At 44.5% G+C, this 22,288-nt stretch overlaps 1 protein-coding gene across 6 annotated transcripts in view; it reads left to right on the forward strand.

The window, feature by feature from the left end:
* The window catches only part of RREB1 (ras responsive element binding protein 1), a 128,932-nt gene that overhangs the window by 45,962 nt on the left and 60,682 nt on the right, over positions 1-22,288 (forward strand). For 3 of the 6 annotated variants that reach the window (XR_014170164.1, XM_081918148.1, XM_081918153.1), the window contains exon 1: positions 22,118-22,235. The exons of the other annotated variants lie outside the window; for them this stretch is intronic. The gene's annotated coding sequence lies outside the window, so the exon portion shown is untranslated. Of the gene's footprint in view, positions 1-22,117; positions 22,236-22,288 lie in introns of those variants that run through there. 6 annotated transcript variants of the gene reach the window in all.

Consider the following 22,288-nt stretch of genomic DNA (forward strand, 5'->3'; position numbering starts at 1 on the left):
TTGTTTCTTAAATTAAAATAAAAGATAAACTGTTTAGGAAGGCGAATAATTTACTTATTCACTAAACATTCTAAGCACAGTGTACTATGAGAAAGTGCTTAGCAGTTATTGTTACTGACACACACAGAGTTAGCTATATACTGTAGTCAGCCTGCAACCATGCATTCAGTTTAGTTGCAAGAACCCATGTTTGTTGTTGTTGTTCGGGGCATGCTTCTGTCTTGAGAGACAATAGTAAAGTAGATCTTTGAGGGTAAAATCAAACTGTTGGAGAGTTACATTATCTGCTGTGGTTGTAGAGACAGATACAGGAGAGACATGCTTCATTGCAGGTGGGGCAGGTGAAGGGGCCTAGTTTTGCTACTACAGGTTCACCATGGTGTTTCTTCTCTTTGCTCTTCCCAGTGGTCATTCCTACTCTGGTCACTGCTGTGGATACACTACATGACTGTCATTCTCCAAGAGTTTCCCAGGGATTTAAGGGGCCATGGTAGGGTTGCAGCCTTTATACTGGCATAGTACAGTGGTACCTCGGGTTACATACGCTTCAGGTTACATACGTTTCAGGTTACAGACTCCACTAACCCAGAAATAGTACCTCGGGTTAAGAACTTTGCTTCAGGATGAGAACAGAAATCGTGCTCCGGCAGCATGGCGGCAGCAGGAGGCCCCATTAGCTAAAGTGTTGCTTCAAGTTAAGAACAGTTTCAGGTTAAGAACAGACCTCCAGAACGAATTAAGTTCTTAACCCAAGGTACCACTGTAGTGTTTATTCAGGCAAAGTATTACTTTCCTTTAGTTCTAATTATTTTTTACTTGTCCTTAGTATGCGAGCAACTTCATGTAGATTTTATCACTCTTCCTTACAACAACTGGTAAGGAAGAATATTGTCCTTATATTGCAGAAAGAGGCAGTGACAGGCAGTGTGGTTTGCCTAAGGCTGCTTCGTGAGTTCCTGTCAGCGGGAACTTCCTGATTCACAGCTCAGTGTCTGAGCCATACTTCCTGGTGCTGGGTTCTTCCTAGGTTATCTTAAAGAATAATTCCTACTCTCTAATTTTTGAGAGGTTTAACATTTCACCTGTGTGTGTTGTGCCTGGTTCAGAAAGAGCCTTCAGGGGCCAGAGAGAGCTACTTTTGTGGGAGGCTGATCCCAGTTCCAGGATTAATCCTGTCATCTCCAGGAATAAAAGGATCAGGTAGCGAAATTTCTGCCTGAGACCTTGGAAGAGGTATTGCCAGACAGAGAGCTGCTAGATGGACCAAAGGTCTTGCTTGGGTATTGGGCAGTATTGTGGGATTGGCGATTAACACGCTTCATCAAGGGACACACACACACAGCCTCTGTGAGACAGGGAGGTTTTAACCTTGCTTGGTAATCAGCCGAAGCAAGGAGTGGCTGTGCTTTTTGGAGAGAACAGGGTGGGGTGTGAGGTGGGAAGAACAACTTTTAAAGCACTGCGTTTCCCCTTTGGAAACGCTTTAGAAGGAAATGGAAGCAGTGTGCTGCTGTGGTGGTGACAAACACACAAGTTGCACGTAGCATGCTGCCTCTGAGCTTCAATTGAGAATCTCTGACGGCGCTGTCTAAAAAAGACTGGCTAAATGTGAACCTGTCATTTTGGCTGGAAGAGGAGGAGGAGAATGGCTTTTGCTGGGAATGCTGCTACTGAAATGGATGGGAGACTATCCTGCCCCTCCCCACAGCTGTTTTTTTTTGGGGGGGGAATGTTTCTCTTGACTTTGCAAAGAGGAGAGTGTCCGAATGCTACTGCTCCGTGTTCCCTTGTGCCTTTCAAATCCTGCTCCGACCTAAGGGTTTGCACTCAAGATCACTTTACATGGATTAGTTTGTCCCTTTAAAAGCACAGTGGTACCTCGAGTTAAGTACTTAATTCATTCTGGAGGTCCTGAAACTGTTCTTAACCTGAAGCACCACTTTAGCTAATGGGGCCTCGTGCTGCCGGAGCCCTATTTCTGTTCTTATCCTGAAGCAAAGTTCTTAACCTGAAGCACTATTTCTGGGTTAGCGGAGTCTGTAACCTGAAGCGTATGTAACCTGAAGTGTATGTAACCCGAGGTACCACTGTACTCTTTAGCTGCACTGATTAAAAGTATATTAAGAATGCACATTTTTTGCAAACCTTTCCCCCTCCGCCCACTACTCCATCATTTTATGATCATATGTCAGCTTTGTAAACAAGCGAGAAGTTACTAGCCTGTAATTTTTCAAAACTATTTTTTACTACCCTTATAAGAAGCTGCATTTCCATGCTAGCCATTGAAGGAGGCCACTTGCTTTCATGGAGTTCCATATCTCTGTTGACCCAGGTGAGTTGTTTACTACAAGGCTCTTTCAATTTTGTAGGGTAGCAATTTTGATCTGTAGCGGTGGCTGAACAATATTCCAGAAATTATAGCTATTATAGAAATAAAACAAACTTTCTCCCCTCTTTCGTAAGTGCCTTAACAGAACCGAAGAACAGTATCAGAGAGACTCATGTGATGGACTTAATGTCAGCTTTGGTGTAGACAACAGGCAGGCAGGCCACAGATCAAATGTGGCCTCGAAAGCTACTTACATTTCTGCCTCCTTCTGAACTTTCTCTCCTGGTACATATTTTCCTAAGGATGTCATCACATTGAAGTTTGCTTGGCTGCCAACAGGTGGCGCTGTGAATTGCAGTGTGACAGCAAGCCGGGCTCTCAGAGGGCCATGGCAGCAACTTTGGAGGGCAAGGTGGAGGGAACCACAGATGGTGTGAACTATGTGTACAGCATACTGCCTTGGCTTCCATGACAGAAGGTGGGATATAAATGTATTTATGAATGAATGGATAAACATTGTGCTCCATACCTACAAAGCCCATGCTGCCAGGTGAAGCTAACTTTGTAGAATCTGATCGTCCATGGGGATGGTTGTTTCAGGAGCTTACTTTGGGAGTCAAAACAGTGTCCTTGAGAGTGTATTTCTGAAGACAAGAAGGGAAGAGTGTCTTTAATTGCTGTGCAGCTGGAGATGCAATGTGAAGCTGTATCCTTCACATCAATTTAAGCACGGGAGTCTCTCCACCCACCCCCCACGCCCAGCTGGGACTTGGCAACCAGTAGCTTAACATGCTATTTAATGGGTTATATAATCGAGCAATCAGACGTGTTTCAAACTGCCTCGTTCGGCTATGGGCCTGTTTCTATTCACTTTTGAAGGTAAAGTGGGTTTCCCCACGTTTGCCCAGAAAATGTGCATCTTTTGATGCTCTCTACACCCCTTAAGTAAAACGTGGGCATGCCTTGGAGAGTTTGTGTGTGCCTTTTTTTTTTTTTGCTTTAAATATCAAACTTCAAAGATCTCCATTTGCTTCAGGTTTTAATAAAAATGTTCAGAGAGCCAGTGTGGTGTAGTGGTTAAGAGCGGTAGTCTCGTAATCTGGGGAACCGGGTTGAATTCCCCGCTCCTCCACATGCAGCTGCTGGGTGACCTTGGGCCAGTCACACTTCTCTGAAGTCTCTCAGCCCCACTCACCTCACAGAGTGTTTGTTGTGGGGGAGGAAGGGAAAGGAGAATGTTAGCCGCTTTGAGACTCCTGAAGGGGAGGGAAAGGCGGGATATCAAATCCAAACTCTTCTTCAGAGGGAGAACACAAGTAAGAAGTAAAGTTTCCCCACATTCTGCACTTGCTGAACAGGATCTAAGAATTGTGCAGCAGGTGTCTTTGCATTCTCTGCTCCCATGAGTGAATTTCTGCTTCATCTGAGCTTTTTTCGTGCATGGACATTTGGATACAGGGCAGCTCCATCCTCAATTACAGTGGTGCCTCGCAAGACGAAATTAATCCGTTCCGTGAGGCTCTTCGTATAGCGGTTTTTTCGTCTTGCGAAGCAAGCCCATTGACAGCTTAGCGGATTAGCGCTACAGCTGTCAAGCGGCTTCCAGCGATCAGCTGTTAAGCGGCTTAGCAGCTTAGCGGCTTAAGAAAAGGGCGGAAAAAGCGGAAAAAACCACGGGGGGATGCAAGATTTTCTCGTCTTGCGAAGCAACCCCATAGGGGAATTCGTTTTGCGAAGCGCCTCCAAAATGGAAAACCCTTTCGTTTAGCGGGTTTTTCGTCTTGCGAGGCGTTCGTCTTGCGGGGCACCACTGTATAGTAATAATTGAGATCTATGTATGTATGTGTTTGTCCGTCTTAGCTATCTATGTAAAATCCGTTCTAATGCTTATTCCTGCTGGGAATGAACCATTCTCAAGGGTTTACATGACTAACCATTAAGGCAGTGCCATGCTGACTATGAGTGATGCTCATGGCACTGTCCAGGAATCTGCTGGATTCCAACTCCCATCAGTCCTAGCCATCAGTCTGCCATGCTCAGGAATTCTGGGAGTGGTAGTCTAAGAACATGCTGGTCACTACTGGGCTTATATAAGCTTAGGAAGGGGTGATTGAGAGAGCAGAGAAGTCTATGATTCAGAGCAGGTTTACTCTGAAGCAAGTCTTGCTCAGTTCAACAGGATTTGTTTCCTTGTAATTATGCTCCACATCGGAGCACTGGTGTGCTTTTGAATACGGCCCAAAATGTGGTCTTCTGTGTGACCCAACAACAACCTCAGTGATGCGTTTCTGCCATATCTGCTTGCCTCTTCCATCGCACTATGAGGCTCAGTTCTGTATTATGTATGCCATTGAAAGGGTTTGAAAGCGGCTTTAAAGTCCCAGCAGGCTTGGGACAAGAGAAGATTTTACAGCATTGTAAAATGTGGTAGGGCTTCCTTCCCTTCCTGACATTTACCTTCATGGTACGAGGGCTGCAGTATGTTTCCTTCCCATGCTGTTCTAGCCAGAGAAGCCCTGGGCCATTTGGAGGCCCTACAGCTTGTTCCTGTGCCAACATTTGCCCATTTCTACTGTGGAGAAGGGTCACAGCTCCTTTTGTGTGGCCCGGGGCTTCTGACTTTCCTGAGCGTTATGAGCAAGTTAAAACGTAGGGGGATCCTAAGGTTTAAATCTGCCTGTGCACCAAAATGAGTTCCTTGCACCACTTCAGGTGAGAAGACTCCACATTTTTAATGCTTCCCTCCACAAAGCATTTCCTGCCATGCCAGTTTTCTGACTTGTACACAGAAGGTTGAGCTAGAACAGGCTTTCTCAAGCTCAGCCCTCCAGGTGTTTTTGGCCTACAACTCCCATGGTCCCTAGCTAGCAGGACCAGTGGTCAGGGATGATGGGAGTTGTAGTCGCAAAAACATCTGGAGGGCCAAGTTTGAGGAAGCCTGAGCTAGAACTTTCATATTCTGTTTGCATATACAGTGGTACCTCGCGTTACATACACTTCAGGTTACATACGCTTCAGGTTACAAACTCCGCTAACCCAGAAATAGTGCCTTGGGTTAAGAACTTTGCTTCAGGATGAGAACAGAAATCATGCAGCAGCAGAAGGCCCCATTAGCTAAAGTGGTGCTTCAGGTGAAGAACAGTTTCAGGTTAAGTTCTTAACCCGAGGTACCACTGTAGTTTTTGATGTAGGGCAATGCTCAAAAGCTGTAAATCTCTCCCCACCCCCAAACGGGAGTCTTAAAATGATCCATCTCAGTGATCCCCTCACCTCAGTGAGTTGACTTTGCCACCTCATGTGGGGATTATCTGGTCCAAGTGAGAAGAGATCTCTGCATCAGTCAGTACTCAGGACTGCCCTTGTTGAAATCCTGTTTTCGGGATGTGTTTCTTGGATTGCATCTGCAGTCTGTTTTGCTTGACTGTCAGTATCTTTATTGAGCTGCCATCTCTACGCACCACACCAATATTTACCTTCCCCTTCTACACAGTGGGAATACTCAGAAAAAGGAATGTGACACACCTACAAGCTTTGAGAGAGATTTCTCAAGGAAAGCTTGCATGGCCGTGGGATCTTCTCAGACAACCGGCCCTGTTTTGCCCCTCCCACTCACCCCCTGGATTCCCCCCACCCCCACTGTTGAGTGAGGAATATAATAGTGGTTGTTGATATCGTAGGAAGTGCCAGGAATGGAAATGGAGCTGGGAAGGCCTGGTGATGCTAAAATTACAGGTAACCCGTGAAAAAAACTGGCTGGTTTTGAGTGTCTCTAAACAAAGATTAAGATTTAGTAGACTTCAAGCTACACTCATGATGATTGGCTTGTTTGTCAGGACTTGGCAAGTGTCGTCCTGTAGAGATCAAGTTTGTTTTCTGCAAAGAGAGCCCTTAATTCATCTTGGGAGACTGGAGCTGCGGAGCTGCTGTTCTCTCTTAACTCGCTAATTGACTGTGCTCATTGTAAGGCTGAAGTAATGGGGGAAAGTCCTTTTGGCACCACAATGCCTTGGGCCAGGTGTCCTTACACAGTTGGCACATCACATTTTTATCGCACCGTATGGTTTTTGTGCATGTCTCGAAAGATGCAGCACGCAGGCCGACAACACTGCCGTCCCACAACATCCCACCGTTCGATGTTATGCAGCTGGAATACTTTCTGCAAACAGAGGGGATTCCATGCATTGCTAATTGCTTCTCGCCAATACAGAGGTGCAGCTTTTCGGAATCTGTAACTTGGCTTGCTCATATTATGTGGAGTTCCTGGAAAAGGGGAGGGTAGAGATTTCTAAAAAGGTAGAAGTTGTTGAATTAAATTGTTGAGCAAAGCTTCCCACAATTGCTGCCCTGGGGCCCTTGGCTTTATTGCATATAGCTCCTACCACATTGGCCCAGCCTGCTAAATTTCTGGATATTGTGCATAGATGCTTACCAGCTTTGTGAATCAGCTTGCAGAAGTCAGTAGCTTGCAACAGTCCCCCCCCTTTAAACTGGCCTGCTGCAGGACTGATAGAAGAGCAACACAAACTTCATTTCTGTGGTGGGTGTGGACGAGGGACAGAGTTCTCTGTTCCCCTGCTGCCAGCTCACTCATTCGACCTCATGGGAGTCCAGGGACTTTCCTGTAAAAAGCTCCTGATAGCTTTGGCTATTGTGTTAGTTCTTACAGTACAAGTCTGGTGTGTGTGCATATTTATGCAGTGTGTCTAATAGGGCACATATATAGGGGAATACAGGAGCCCTGACATCCACCAGAGTCAGGGGAGAGAGACAAAAGGACAGCATCTCAGGAGGCTCAATGAGGAGAATAAAGAAATTTATTGTGCTTCCTTTTTTGCCAATCATTAGCAAAATCCTAATGCACTGCTCCCTTCTTTTTAAAAAAATCTGGTTCAGCTTTATCATAGAATCGTTGGAGGGGGCGGTGGGTGTCATCTGGTCCAACCCCCTGCAATGCAGGAATTGAGTGCCTTGGCAGCATGAGGGCTAGAAACATGCATTTTGTTTAAGAAGAGATTGTCGGGATTCTCTTTCAAGCCATTGTACACAATTAACTTGGAGCCTGTGTAAGCGCGGGTGCCAACTTGGGCATGTTGGCTTTTTGTGGGAAGCGTTTCCAGAGCATGTCCACACAGCAAAAAAGCCCACTTGTACTATATTGTTCTGTACAGCAGCATGTCAGTGGGTTCCATATGATCTCTTACCAAAGAAGGGTATTTTTTTAATAAGGTGTGAAAAGGTCCTTAGTATTCAGGCAGATTGCCATAAATTCTGAGTGTGGTAATTTTTGTTTTTCATACGAAATCAAAATGGCTTCTATAGTTGGGATTTAATAGGTAAAGGTAAAGGGACCCCTGACCATTAGGTCCAGTTGTGACCGGCTCTGGGGTTGCGGCGCTCATCTCGCTCTATGGGCCGAGGGAGCCGGCGTTTGTCTGCAGACAGCTTCCGGGTCATGTGGCCAGCATGACTAAGCCGCTTCTGGCAAACCAGAGCAGCGTACGGAAATGCCGTTTACCTTCCCGCCAGAGCGGTTCCTATTTATCTACTTGCACTTTGCCATGCTTTCGAACTGCTAGGTTGGCAGGAGCTGGGACCGAGCAACGGGAGCTCACACCGTCACAGGGATTCGAACCACCGACCTTCTGATCGGCAAGTCCTAGGCTCTGTGGTTTAACCCACAGCGCCACTTGTGCAAAAGGTGTTTCACAGTTAGGTCTGCCCAGTGCTATTTTTCCAGAAAAAGAGGTGCTGAAACTCACTGTGAATACCCCCCTCTTCTCTTATAACGGCAATGGTGCACACCTGAGAGGTGCCAGAACTGAGTTCCAGCTGGAGGGAAAAACTCTGGGTCTTCCCCACTGTTTTCCTGATAAGATTGTAGTTAGGCTGATTTTTAAGGGTAGTTGTGCATATGTACATAGCTCGGAATGGGAATAATCATTAAAAATTTCAGCCACGCGGAAGTTACAGTCCTGTAGTTGGTTTTGTTTGTTGGTAGGCACATGTCTTGCTGGTGTCATTGTATTAACATTGGGCAGACCTGCACTATACGTTTAACACACATCTGGTGCACATTTAAAGCATACAAATTTCCCCAAATTGTACTGTCCCCCTCACATCCTGAAAAAACTACAGTTCCCAGGATTGTGGAGGAAGTCATGTGCTCTTAATGTATGGCATGGATTTACCCAAACTTTTATTTTATTTTTTATCTGTGATACTGAAACAATCCTTATTGAGAAAGTGGTGAGATAAGATGGGAGTTGTGAATTAATTTACCTGCAAGGGAATCCAGAACTGGTGCTGTATCTTTTCCTCAAAAGTTTTCAGAGAAACTGGAATGATTTACTTTCAGGAGCCCAATAAATAATAAGGAATATGGGGACCTAAGTGGACTGCGCAATCTAGGGCAGTAGTGGTTAAGAAAACAAGAATGAATGAATTTTGAAGTGTAGGATCTCACATTCTGCACCAAGTAGAAGAATGCATAGTCATTTCCCATAATTTTCCATAGCCTGGCATTCATTGTTTACTCATTTCTAGTGCCCAAGCTCTTTAAATTCTCTTTTCACTATAAAATTCTGCAATTGAGAGCTTCAGTGGCAGAAACTTAGAAGATGCTCTTAGTTTACTTAGTTGGCGGATGCTGATTTTATATATTTTTCTCTTGCAAGGGACAATTTCTTCCATCGTGGTTCTGAATGGCATTTGTGCGAAGCTTTCTGAATAGGTCTCTGTGCAGAAATTTAATGGTGTGGGTTGCTGAAAGTGAACCTTGGTCCCTACATGGCTTGGTGAGGCTTCTTAGGATGCTGAATGGCTCCTTCTGCTTCCTGTGGGCTGAAGCTTTCAAGCCCCCCACATCTGCACTGACCTCGGTCCTCTGTTTCTGTTCCAAGCAAGTGGTGCGAGAGTAGCTAGCGAAATGCAGTGTTTCAAAAGGAATGGTAAAGCACAGCTTTGCCTTTGGTCTTGGGGCTGGGGGTGGCAGAGATTACATTTAGCAAGCAAACTTTAGGAAAGGAGGATGGAAGGAAGCACTTTGCACAATTCACGAGAGATGAACTTATCTGTTCTGATACACACATCTTTCTTTCTTTTTATTAGCATCAGTTGAAGCCAGTTAAAAGGGCTGCAATTTCTCGTTCCCCCTTTTCTCTCAAGGGCAAAGCTTTTGAAAAAGGCTCCCTATCAGTGCTGAGAAGGATGATTCACGGAATTTGCAGAACATGAGCTTTCTTCTGATGCAGGAGCTGGCTTGCAACACATTTCCTTTAAGGGAGCCCAGTAGGCAGGTTGGTGTCAGTTTGCATAGAGAGCTAGATGCACATTTCCCAGATGATAAACTGAGCCTGTGATTATCCTGGTCCTTAGCAGCCAGTGCTGCTAAGTGCTGAGTAGCTGAATTGCCTTGGAACAAATTCTGTTTATGGAAGAACTATGACTGTGTGGATGTATAGCTTTTGGAAGAAACCATTTAACGATCGGACTTGACCACTGGCTTCCCAAGGCTCCCGTCTGTATTTCTGGGTTCTTAACTATTAAATAAAAACAAGTATTTTTCCTTATAGCTGCAGAGATGAAACTGAGCCAGTGTTTACATACTTTTTTTCATGTTTTGGCATTTTAGGGCCACAGATTATCCAAACATCCTATTAGGAATAAAAGACTTAGCCAGATAATTTGGCAGAGAGGTTTGCCTATTGTAAAGACATGCTTTTTCTTCTATAAATATAATTAAAAAACAACAACACCCCTTTAAAATGTATCTAGCCTGCACATTGCTAGTAAGCAACTAGCATCTTTTCTGCTGTTGTAATATTGTTACACTCTAGGTCACTGTTTTACAAACAACCAGTTGTAGCTGAGATGTGTATGATATGCCTAAGTGTTTCATGGCTAGGTAGGATTTGAACCCCAGTCCCAAGGCTATTTCTGGCGAGTTGCTGGTTTCTCATATTTTGTGACCTGGCTGAAAGATCTGCCCAAATCTTTTTCAGCATTTTTGTTGTCTTGGAAGAATTACAAACGCGGGGAGCTTGAATTAACTTGCAAGACTTGAATTCTGCAACCATTCTGACTGTGCTTGTGATCTAAAGTAATGAACTAATGCTAACTGTACACATCTGTTTAGCAACAATATGCCTGTTTTCTTCTTGGCAGTAGCTCAACCTCCTAATTCAAATGTGCTGATTTTGAGAATTAAAGTCAGTGCAGATTCAGGAGTCAGAAGCCCTCCCAGCTTTGCAATAAACTGTGGCGTGTGGAAAGAGGCTAGGTCTTCCAAAAAGAGAAAATAAATGGAAGACTGTCCAATATCTAACCGCATCAGGCCCTTCTCAGTGAGGCAGAACATAATGTGTTGCGGAACGTAAGAGACCTGTGCAGTAACATTGCTTGGGCAAGGCTCCAAAGGTCTCAATGCAAGCAGTATTTACTTAAGTTGAACCAACCCCTTTTAGGAAGGCAGCAGGAAATCCAGCTGCCGTTGCGTGGTCAGCAAAAGATTAAAAAACACACAGACATTTGCAGCTGTGTGTAGGGGGGACGGACTCCCTTGTGCTGGCGGATGGCAAGCTGAACCGAAAGGACAGAACAGGGGCTGCCCTGTTGTGGGTACTTCTTATGAATTCAGGACAGAAGAAGCGAGGCATAAGCCGGACGGATGCTTGACTTGTTAAGTGTTCTGGTGCCTGGAATAGTGGGATTCTGTTTCGCTGCCCCTTTTTAATGTGGCAGAATAGGCTGCTTTGCATAGAAATCACACACACAGAAATGTTCTTCCTCCCCCCCCTTTCCTAGCTTATTGATAGAATCTCTTTCTTCAAATGGCCCCAGATAGTGCTAGGTTTTAGCCCCACCATCACCCGCAACTGAATCCAGACAACACCCTCTCCTTTAAACGTTCTGCCTTAAAGTTCCCAGTTGATTATAGGCTGTGTAATAATTACAGCAGTTTGAATGGAGCTACTATTTGAAAGTCATCTGATCTATATTTATTGCATCCTCTCTCTCTTCCCCCTCTTTACCGCCCCCCCCCCCCAGTTTTTCTCTTCGCATCCATAGTTGCTGACGCTTCACCCAAAGGGAAGGGGCGAGCGTTTGTTACCAATTAAGCAGCAAGTACATTCTCGTAGGTCTCCCGAGTGCTGTGTGTGTGTTTTAGTCAATGGGTGAGATTGTAAAGGAAGAAAAGGGAAGAGGCGTCTCCCCTAATCTGGTGTGATTCAGACTGGCACAGCCGTTTTGTTTTGGTAAGACAGTTAAGCAATTAGGCACTCCAGGGAATGGCCTTATCATGAACTAATCGCTCCCCTGGGTGCATAAGGGTATGAAATACAGCCAGGATACACGTTCTTGACATCCTCCAAAAGGCAATAATCCCCAGAATCGAGCCACGCTCCCTTGAGCCATCTTATTGCTATTTTAAAGCCCTTTTATTACTTCAGAAAGGAAGATAACAAATAAGGGTTGCCAGATCAAGATTTCTGAAAGGGAGGTGACACTGCAGATATTCTGTTTCTGAAATTAGGAGCATCATTAGGGGCATTCTGCTCGGGCATCTGCATTAAAAGTTTGCATATATATATATATAGAGAGAGAGAGAGAGAGAGAACGTGTCATGTTATATTATAAGCCAACATGCATGGAGATGTTGAAAAACAAGCTTACTGCTCTTTATTTTGAGCCCATTTGGGATTTAGTATAGCTTGCAGAAGAATCTTAGGCGCTCTGCTGTTTAGATGCCTAAGAATTTGTAGAACGTCAAACTAGGTGCTAGAACCATAGAATTGTGAAGTTGGAGGGCATCCCAAAGGTTCAAATCCCCACTCGGCCATGAAGCTCGCTGTGTTTTCCAGTTTGCTCACTTTCAGCTTAATCCACCTTTACAGAGTGGTTGTTGTGAGGATAAAATGAGAAGAACTATGCACACCTCCTTGAGCTCCGTGGAGGAAAAGCGGGATATATAAAAAGAATAATGCTGAAGGACAGGAGCTTGAGAAATTTCTTCAGTCCTGCACAGACACTCCTCAGAAATAGTTTTTGGATAATCTGATGCTAGCCGCTGAAAATGCGGAAATACTGTGGTGCAATGAAGCCCCATTGAGTTTGCATGTCTTCCCCTTCTTTCTTCTTGAGAAGGGCTGTAGTGGTGGAGTATATTACTTGGATGCAGAAGGTCCCCTGTTCAGTCTCTTGGTAGGGTTGGGACTGTTCCCCACCTGAAACCCTGGAGAGCTGCTTCTAGTCAGTGTAGACAATATTGAGTTAGATCCCTGGAGACTTGGGTCTCCAGCTCTTCTTGGACTACAACTCCCATCTTCCCTAGCTAGCAAGACCAGTGGTCAGGGATGACTCAGTGTAAAGCAACTGCCTGTGTTCTTCTCTTTGCACATCAAATCGCCTTGAGCAAGTAGTTCTTCCTCTGTCCCAATTCCCAGCAGGCAAAACGGAAACTTGGAAATCCACACCAGATGTGATACCAGAACCTTTTTCTGCCTCTGCCATTGCTTGTTGACAGGGAGTGGGGCTCCCTCGCTGCTGCTCCCTGTTTCGCAATTTAGACATTGATCCCAGGAAGCGAGCCTGTGTCAGCTGTGGCTTAATTCTCGATAGGTGAGTTCTGCCATCTGGTTGCCATCATTAAGATTCACTTAACCACTTTCCCACATGTCGTACCGAGTCCTTATTTGGGAGTGACTCCCGTCTCTCTCACCCCCTTTGTTTTAGCACGTTGTTAAAGCCAGCCTGGCGAAGAAGTCAGCAAAAGTGACTGGCCCACAAACATTTTTACTAGCCTGCTCACTCTCTCAGACCTTTTGTGTTTAGCCATTGGTGACGTGAAAGGAAAGGGGGGGGGGAGACAACAAAACAATCATGACTTCTGGAACTTTCCTTTGTCTTGTCACCTGTGTTTTTGTGTTGTGTTAAGTGTGATCTTCGGTTTTAATAAATAATAATAAGCTGGAGAATTGCCCCGAGTGAGCGGCTATTGAGAAGCATTTCTGAAAAAAAAGATAAAATCCTTCTTATAAACAGGTGGGATGGGGTTTCATTCCCCTGCAGTTGCGCTGAGTATCAGAGGGTGCAATGCAACTATAACAGGAAAGGAGTCTGACAGCAACCACACCCAACTCCAAGGTCTGGAATAAAGCTGGACAGTTTTGGAGGGTGTGCGTGAGGGGACCATGTAACTGGGAGACCCCCACCAGCCCCTTGTGGAGGAACAGCCCAAGGTCTGGGATCAAGTAGCCCAATCCTGTTCATCTCTCCTCAGAAATAAATCCTAATAAATTAATGAGGATGATGCCAGGTTAAGGGTGCACAAGGCTGCTGTTCTGAAAGTGAGCCCTTTTGAACGGAGGCAGGACTTTTCCTCATGAGTAGTATTCATTTCATTTTTATACCACCTTCATCTTCCAAGGATCTCAATATGGTGCACGTGGTCCCCCACCCCCAATTTCATCCACGCAACAACCTTGTGAGGTAGGTTAGGCCAAACGTGGGTCTCCCACTTTTTAAAAACTACGATTCCCATCATCATTGACCACTGTTCCTGCTAGCTAGGGATGATGGGAGTTGTAGTCCAAGAACAGCTAGATGGCCAAGTTTGGGAAATCATGGGTTAGGCCATAGCTGTCACTGTTTCCCTTTTTAAAAAAAGGGAAATTCCCTTATTCCGAATAGGATTCCTCACAAGAAAAGGGAAAAGTTGACAGTTATGGGTTAGGCTAAGAGATGGCGACTGACCCAAGGTCACCCAGTGAGCTTCATAGCTGAGTGGGGATTCGAACCCTGCTCTCTCAGGTCCTAGCCCAACATTAGTAATCATTACGCCACACTGACTCTCATGCACAAGCTTCAGGTGTGACAAACATAGGGCAATAATGCCTTTTGCTTATTGAAATGGAAGGCGACTTGGCAAATATTTTTGAGCAGTCGAAAACAAGAAGAAAAAGCAAAACTAGGGGAGAAAAAACACTCTGCACATGTTTCTGCTAAGATTAATTGCGTTTCAGTGGAGTTTCCCGAGACTCATGGCTGAAAAGATGGAGGCTTCTGTAATATAGAAATGGCAGCCCTGGATGGTTGTGAACCTAGAAGGGAGAGTTCCTGTGTTTGACTGGAAGCATAGGACAAGAGGATGAGAAAGATAAGCGGTGGGGGGGTGGGGGTGGGGGTGGAGGAGACAGCCAAGGAGATATTTGTTCAGGAGAGGCCTAGTCGCTAAAACCCTCTGAGCAAAGAAACCCCTGCTGATAACACAGCTGAAAATAAGAGGGTCTGTTTCTCTCTCGACTCCAGAGGAGTGGCACTCTGTAATAAATGACTATGTGGCAGCTGTCTCCCAGCTTCTTGAGTCTGCCTGGACTTAATCCTGTCAGCGGGGCCTGCATCCTGGAAAAGAGCAGCAGCCAGGACTGCAAACGCCGCTTTAAAACTAAATTCGTAGGGGCTGTATTACAATTGATCAAAATCCATGCTGTGGAATGTGATTTTTGATTTTTTCTTTAAAAAATAGTTTCATCCTTCCTCAGTTTTAATCTTTTGTCAATTTTTTTTTCTTTGCTGGCTTTTATTTCGGAACCTCCCCCCCAAAAAAAACAACACACACAACAAGAGGCACCAAGGATGCAGTAGACATAGCCACCATTAAGAAAGCTTCTATGTGCAGAGGAGAGTGTTGTTGGGTTTTGCATTGTATAAAACAAATATTAGTTGGGTTTTCAGATAGTATCAAATACAATGAGATTTTGAGCATCCTTTTTTCGAGATACAAGGCAGTGGTGCTCCTCCCCACTCACTAAATTACGACATGTGCTGTTGAGCCAAAAAAAAGTTCAGGTGTAAAATGTAAGATGGTCTGTCTTGGGAGGAGAATTTGTTCCTTGCATCCAATTCCCTAGTACCCTCTGAGCTATGACCCAACAGAGGAGGTGCATATTATGAGATGCAGTTTCCAGGATGCACCCATGGGTTTCTTCCTCCACCTCTTTTCATTGCAGAGAGAGAGAGAAAAGCAGGGCGCACCAGAAGTAGATTAGAACTTTTTAAATGCAAAATAAGGTGCAAATCATACTGTAACCCCAAAATGAAATCACTAGAAACCAGTGGTTTCCAAAGGACGAGATCAGGTGCTCCCTGGAAATACGAGTAGCTGCTAGTTGGAACTGCGAACTTTTATTTCATGGCAGAACTTTGTGCCTCTTGGCTGTGGCAAAAAATTGGACCTCTGAGTTACCATTGTTGCACACGAGTAGCTGTGTGGCTAGCCATGGGTCACTTGATTCCTGTTTCTGTTTGCAGCCGGGAGGCCAGAGAGGCGTTTTCCATGTTGCTCATGAACCTGAGAATGCCAAGATTTGGGGAAATTTTGCTGCTCGCTGATAGCTTCCAAGTGAGGTGTTGTTAGCAGCAGCAGTTTCTACTTAAAGTGCTATCACTGGAAGTGTTTCCAGTGGGGAAATGGTAAAAGGATTTGTTGCCGAAAGGATGAGGAAGTCTCTGAGATGGTTGAAGGTCATAACCAGGGCAACCTGGTGGTGAGCATCTTCCCACTGCTTCCTGTGTATGAACTATGCTGATTAAATTCTCTTCTGTCCCCCATCTACCCCCCTTTCCACCTTGCTGACGGAACAAACAAACTGAACATGGGCAGCCAGTAAGAAAACACACATATTTATATACACACATCCCAGAGTTAAAAGAGAAACTGCTGCATAAATGTGCACTGACCAGATTAGCTTTCAACTGTTTCCTTTTCAAAGCGTGGAGGAAAGCACATGTGTTGCCGTGAAGATGAACAGAGTAAATGTATTGTTCCCAAAGTTTTCAAGAGCTGTGGCATGCTCTGGTTGCGCCTGCCAGGCCTGTAAGCCGGGGGCTGCGAGGGGAGATTCCCTGCCCCCCCCCCAGCTATAACAGGTGCAGAGAGCAAATGCCCACAGAGAGTTCTGACATCATTGAATTGCAGCTTTTCCTTCGTCGCGGCATTACGGCTTCTCTGGTTTCCACCGTGCCTTAATAGGAACAGCCAGGCCTGATTGCTCCTGGCCTGTTCATCATGGCGTTGCATGCCTAGGCATCTGCATGACCAATTGATGGGGGGCAAGCGTCTCCAGTGTGCAAACTGGTATCTGAAAACGGTAATTTGCAGCAAGCCTCTTAATTAGGCTGCCTGCTGCAGTCCCAGATTGCCTGCCCACAGGTTTGGTTTGACTTAAAAAATAAATACGGACCAGCTGTAGCAATGAGCGTTGCGCTGCGATTTAGGTGGTTCTGCTTCCTACCGCTGCAGTATTTCCCTGTCATGTAGAGATAGCCCACTTTCCGTCTGGGATGAATACATTTTTAATTGACAGCTTAACTCTGCATTTTAAAGATGCATCATGGAGATGGAGGCCTTGTAGGGGAAGCTAAACCTCACTGCTGTTTCTTGCAGACATGGAAGAGATGGTAAAGAAAGAAAAGACTAAACTTTCTGCTGAAAGAATATGCCTAATCTGACCCAACAACACACACACACAAAAGCAAACCACACTGCAACCAACTGAATGCAATAATAAAATAAATAAATGTACAAATAAAGGACCTCCCCATGTGATGATGAAACAACATACCCTACATGAGCATTATGCAATAGAATTAATGAATGTTTCCCTCTGTCTCTTCCCTCTCTTTCATGATGATAGTGTCTCATACAGAACGTAAACAAGCTGTGAAAACGACTTTATGAATCAAAAATTGAGATGCTATATGTACTTGTTTGCAACACAAGAAAATATTTAATAAAGACTAATTAAAGCGAGAGAGAGAGAAAGAAAGAGAAAGAAAGAAAAGAAAGGTTTTTCAGACTTGAAAGCTATAGAGTGGCCCTGTTAGCTGAATTGTTTCTTCTCTGTTATCTGACCAACATGTTGAAGTCGTCTCTGGTCCAGCTTCTTTGCAATACTTTAGTGGCCTTGAAAACTTTCCACTTCATTTTTTTAAAAAGCTGGATGCATTTTGCTTGTGTATTCTGAAAGCAAATTTCCTTCTGCAAACGTGCAAACTTCAAAGAGCACAGTGGCTACTATTTTTGTTCATCAAGGTTGGAATATTATTCAAGAATGGAGGCTGCATATGTTATGTCCTGGTTTTTAGACCTGGGATAAGTTCTAAATATAAGGAAGATTATTTTGGTGAAACACTCGTGAAAAATACTCTTTTTAAAAAAATATTGGTAAGGAGTTGGAGGTAAAAGGGGAAAGAAATTGTGTAGTGTGCATCAGGTTAAACTTGCCAGTCTCCATGGAAATCAGAAACCTGGTGTGTGTTTAAATTTGAGTGTCTTGAGAAACCATCTTTTGTGCAGCATACTTAATGCTTGTACAGACCCTAACTTGCACAGCAGCTTGTCAGTTGTATGTCTGGGATGAGTGCAGGATGGGGAATAGTTTTATTAAGCGTGTTGGCCTTCTGTGGCCCAGTAAATCAGCTTTCATTCCTGGAACCTCTTGCAATGCATCTTTCCTTCATTTTCCCGTCACCTTGCTTTTCGCTTTAGCTCCTGTCTCCTGCTGCCTTCACAGTTTAGTCTTTGGAGCTGAGTGGCTGAAACAGCTGCAGATCTCTCTTGGCTGTTTGGAGTTTTCTTGGCACCATTGATCCCAAGGAACTGTTGCGACCACAGATGATGAATTCAGGAACTTGTAGTGCGAATGAGGAACTCTTGCAGTGGTCATGAGGATTGGAGATGCAGATTAAACATTCTGTCGTATCCGCAGTGTGAGATTAGGTCCCCAAACAAGGAACACTGTATTTTACTTTTTGCTTGTATGCCGCTCAATAAAATAAAATAGCAGAGGGGTATCCAATATAAAATAATAAAATGCTGTAGGATGCAAATACAGTCATACCTCATGTTACATTTGCTTCAGGTTGCGCGTTTTCAGGTTGCGTCCTGGAAGTAATGGAACAGGTTACTTCCAGGTTTTGCCGCTCGCGCATGCGCAGATGCGCAAAATGACATCACGCACATGTGCAGAAGTGGCAAATTGTGACCCGCGTGTGCGCAGACACATGTTGCAACCAGAGGTACCACTGTAAAGTATAAATTTGATCAAAAGCGTCAGTGGCTGGGTCACATTTCAGGGAAAGCCTTTTTAATAAACAAAAAATGTTTTAAGCACTTGAGTGCAAGCAGCATTACTTTTTTAAACCCTTAATGGGAGAATGAATCATTTACCAAACAGAAGAATTTATAAGGGCAGGCGTGGGAGGTGAGCTTCAAGACTAGCCAAAAGTTGGGATGTAGCACTGCCAATGAATGAAGGCAGTCAGGTCTGGTGTAGGCACCCAGTCTCTCATATCTGAGCTAGGTTGACTACAGTATATAGAACATGATCCAGAGGCTTGGAAGATGGACTGCCTAGTTGCCAGCACCCCGTTCTAGCAAGGTGCCTGAGAGAACATAGGCAATATTTCAGGCATGCTTGAATGAAGCCGATTACCACGACCCATTCATACTGGTTTCAAGCCCGATTTTCGTAAGGGCTGCTACTTTGGTTGTTTTGATTCATCACTTTTATTGGGAGAGAAACTTGCAAAGTGAGGGACCTGTTGGTTCTCCTTGCTGGCTTGCAGAAGCCTCTCCTCTTAACAGTGGTAATGAATAGATTCTCCTTTTGGAGGAAGGGTGGGGTGCAAATCCGATAAATCACCTTGTGAAGGGAAGATGCAAAGCAAGAGGTATCATGAATCAAAGCTACCACCTTGATTATTACAGGACGTGTTGCAACAACCCCATTTCCCAGCTACAGAATAGCGCAACCTTTGCATGTTAATCTTGCAGGGAGAAGCAGGAATCTCTATGACATGGCTGCTCAAACACACATGCGCGCACGCACACAATTGAAGCCAGAAATTAATTCACTGACACTTTTAGGTTGCTCCTTTAAGCTGCCAGCCTTTGGGACCCATGCAGAGTGGTGGCTTGCAAGTTCAATCTAGGGAACTCTTGCTTGCAAAGGAGAGACAAGGATGCTTAGTGCCTCTTTTTTAAAGGATGGCTCTGGGAATATATGTACGTATCTGGTTACCATTACAACAAAGTAGCATCTCATGGGTAGTGTCTAGTGGCTACGGGAAAAGCTGTCTCCTTAGGTGCCCTTCCCGTTGCCCAAAGTGTAAGGGGCCGAATGGGAAACGCTTGCTTCCAATTTTCTCAAGTTGTTGCCTGAAGTGGTGGTACGCATTTGAAATTGCCCATGTTGTTCTGACTTGCGTAGCCAAAGATGCTGCTAGAAGCTTTAAGCAAAAAAAAGTACCTCTTTGAAAATCTTGGTTTCCAGTTTGCCTGGACATGTTCTCTGAAGCCTTCTGCAACAGGCCAAACCCTTGTTTTCTGGCATTCTCTTAGCAGACGAGATAAGCCAGACAGCTGATTGAACAAAAAAGGGCTGTGAGGCAACATGTTGAGGGAAAGCAGCCCTCCCTGTATCATGTGCATAGAATCAGATGATGAGCTATAGCTCCATGGTGCACAGGGTAGGTTTTGCATAGATAAGGTCCTTGATTCAATGCAGTTGAAAGGATCATGAGTCTTGGAGCTAAAATCAATCTCCTTTTGATTTTGTAGAGATGCTGCTATGCTAGTAAGGTTAGGCTAACTGTGGGGTTAGCAGGATAATAATATCCTTGAAAACTGAACAAAGGCAGCTTTTTACAAGATGCCTTGAGAATTGCTGTTGAGAGTTGGGGACCAGTTTGTCTCACTTCTTCCTCCCCAGCTCCTCCAATTTGAGACATCCACATATAAAAGCCATTTCCCAGGGTTCCATGATGCAAATATCCCACCATGTCGTGGTACCCCAGAGTCGGCTATGCATCAAATATGTGTAGGTTGACTCAGTGGGTACTGTTGTATTGTGTAGGGCGAGTGAACTGTCCGTAATTTGGAACACATGCACATGTACATTCCTTTCATTGGGCAAGTGAAGTCAATGCTTCGTGCATTGAAGGGGGTTAGACTAGATTGGCGCTTGGGTCCTTTCCAGACTTCACAGTTCTGTGAGTCTTGACACCTGCCCTAGACATTGGAGCTGCAGGTGGCAGGTTTGGCTTCCAGCCTAACAGGTACTGGGTGAGCACATTTGCCGTTTGTTCCAGGGAGTGATTTCAGTTTATTCTTAGTTGGGGGCAGTGTTGCACTGGGTGCAAAATCAACACGGTGGACTCTTGAGTGGTTCGGGATCCCTCCTCATCTTTCCAGCCACAAAGTTGGGTGGTGCAGTTTCCTGAAAGCTGCTCCATGTCCCAGCAGCAGTGTAAAGAGTGTGTGACACTATTGAACCAGTTCTGTTACTGCAACCTCACATGCCGATATTTGCTAACAAACTTTTAAAGTGGGGATGTAGCTGATTTGCCAGGGTTTGTTGTTCTGTAAGGGTGCTCTTTTAAGCAGATGAGCGCAAGGAAAGCTTTTTTCACTCCTACATTATGTTCAGACAGGCGTTTGCAAATATCTCAAGATGTATCTGTTGCTCAGTGATCTTAGTAGCATCTGTAGTTTATTTGGTATTGATATATAATCTCTCTCTTTAAAATTCCATTTATTGTTCGCTACCAAGAGGGCACTTTTGTCATGGAGGCAGGATAAAAATAACTCAGTCAACTAGAATTTAGTTTTAAAACCTGTAGGCATAGAATAAATTGTTCTGTTAGGTTTTTCAAAGGAAACAAATTATTTTCTCTTTCCTCCAATGCGTAGACTTTTCTGAAAACTTTGTCTCCAGCTAGGAGAACCATAGACCTTCAGCCATGCCTATATTCTTACTTCCAGAAAGGCAATGCAGTGGCTGATTCCTTTAGCTGCTCACGAACTGAGCCAGTTGTGAAAGTTATGAAAGTCAGTAAAAAATATTTTGGGGAATTAGAGGCTTGCACTCTGCTGACACAAAATGAATATGCTAAGTACCAGGCACTGACTTCTCAATCCTTTGGCTTAGGTCATCAAGTTTTGTTTTCATCATACGGAAGAGTCTGTCCTAAAGACCGAGGGCTTTTCTGTTGCTGCTAGACATTTAGATTCCACACCATGAATCTTTACCACCAGTCCTACCGTATTTCACAAATACGAAACTCAATGAGCCAAAGTAGATGCATGCATCAGGCAACCACCAATTTAGTACATTCTGCAGGCTTGTGTTCTAAGAATGCCACCTTTCATTTAAAATACAATTTTCTAGTTCTCATTAGGAATGGACTGAGCAGTCTAATTCAGTCCTGTTCCAGTTCGGTGCTCAACCATAGGTGCATTCCACCCTGTTCACAAAGGTATATGCATTTTGTACATCAAATGCACATTTTTGTGTGTACTTCTTGCACACCAAAACTACATCACAATATCAGGCTGGAGGTCGCAGTCAGGTCCACAAGCAAGTTTGGAATTGCTGTATTGGGTTGGCTCACTGTGAAACATGTGCCAAATAAATTCCTCCTCAGTTCCTAGTCTTCACAGAGATGTTCAAAGTGACCTATATGCTTGAATATGAAAGAGTCCTCTTGGCTCCGGGATTCCTTTATTTATCGAACTGTCCCCATTTTAAGTATTTCATTTTCAACACTTTTATCCTACTCCTTTCCAAAGGAACTTAGAGTAGCATACATTTCCCCTGCTTTTGCAGATTTCCTCGCAATAACCCTGTGAAGTAGGTCATGGCAACAGGCCCCAAATCACCCAGTGACAAGAAATGCAGTGAAGAAACAACAACTGCAGTTGGTAAAGAGCTTTAATTCTTGCTTTTCTTCCTTCTAGGTAGCCAACTGTGCTGACACAGATCTGACTCCTCCAGTTGCTAACCTTCCACCAGGGTCCCATTTGCACCGGCATCTTAGAAGCAAGAGCAAACCCAAAACTTCAAAGGTCAGTGGCTGGAGAGAAAGGAGTGCTCAATGCAAAAGCCTGTCCAGAGAAAC

The sequence above is a fragment of the Podarcis melisellensis genome (assembly GCF_964234715.1).
Source record: "Podarcis melisellensis genome assembly, chromosome: 7".
Lineage (NCBI taxonomy): Eukaryota > Metazoa > Chordata > Lepidosauria > Squamata > Lacertidae > Podarcis > Podarcis melisellensis.